This window comes from Phocoena sinus, chromosome 7 (genome assembly GCF_008692025.1).
Source record: "Phocoena sinus isolate mPhoSin1 chromosome 7, mPhoSin1.pri, whole genome shotgun sequence".
Taxonomy (NCBI): Eukaryota; Metazoa; Chordata; class Mammalia; order Artiodactyla; family Phocoenidae; genus Phocoena; species Phocoena sinus.
In genome coordinates, this window is record NC_045769.1 from 75050762 (window position 1) to 75052046 (window position 1285).

Below are 1285 nucleotides of genomic sequence, written 5' to 3' on the forward strand. Positions count from 1 at the left end.
AACGTTTGATATCTGTGATCACACTCTTTCCTTTATGAAATACTCTGCTCCTGCCTTCTTGATTATTCCTTTTCTGATTCCTCTTTCAGCCACTTAAACGGAGCCATTCCTTAGGTTCTCTCCTCTCTATACTCTTTTCCTTGGGGTCCTCATCTTCTGTTACAACTTCAAATATCACTGCTGTATACCTCAGCCATTTTCCCAGACCAGAATTCCTTGCTCTTGATCTAACCCTCTGACCTTATCTTTCCCTGTCTCTCCTACATATCCTGTATTTTAATTGTATTGAATGAACAAACTTTTCTGTCTCTATGACTACAGAGATTAGAGAGAATGCATAAATGAGTGGTGTGGGCCAGGGAAAGACGGATCATTTTGTAACAGACAGACTCAGTGTCAGGACAACAGGGAAAGGTGGGCACTCAGGAGGTTATGGCCAGGAAGCCAGCTGCTACTCAGCTCCAGTGAATTGTTTTTCAGGTTTTGTTTCCTTCCAACCCTCCTTCTTTCCTTCCTTCCCTCCTTCCTTCCTTCCTTCCTCTCTCCCTCGCTTCCGCTTCCTTTTCTTTCTTTCTTTTGAAAGATTGTATTTAAATACTTAAGAGACTTAAAATCTGTCACAGAATTTGCAGGCCAGTAATAATGAGTTCCTTCCCTTTTTCTGTCATCGGAGTTGGCACATGAACCAACGCCGGGTAGAAAGATACGCTGAACTTACAAGTGGTATATAGCCAGGCCAATAACGAGTTGATGTTCACTGCTTTTAGCAAAATCTTTGGATTTTAATACATGATCATGTTTGCAGTATCTATGCTAATTTTACAATTCGAGATTGTAAATCCACATGCTTTACTTTTGTGTAATTGGAGGTTTTTGATTGTTGCTATTTTAAGGGGAAGAATTTCACATTCAAAATGGTCCAGAAGACATTTATTGATGTTTTTGCCTTAAAAACAAAAAACTTAAAACTGTTGTGTATGCATCACTAAGCATGGAACAGACAAAAATTTGGCAGTCATTTTAAACTGATAAGAACAGATAATACACTTGATCTTAGCCTAAAGGCCAAGAAGCGATGGCAGTCATTTTAGAAAGGCAACAGAAATATGTGTGCCCTTTGGGTTTATTTTGGAAACAAAAAAGAATTTGAAAATGTCAGGTTTACAAGAGCAGAATCGCCTCTCGTGGTGCCAGCACAGGGAACGTGCTTAGCAGGAATCAAGCATGGATCATTGACAGTACTCAAATGAGAATGTTCACGAGCATAGTTGCCTGGCAGTGACAA

The 1285-nt window shown here is 39.8% G+C and overlaps 1 pseudogene; it reads right to left on the reverse strand.

The window, feature by feature from the left end:
• Positions 1–867: 867 nt before the first annotated feature.
• On the reverse strand, positions 868–1077 carry LOC116757214 (annotated as a pseudogene).
• Positions 1078–1285: the final 208 nt, after the last annotated feature.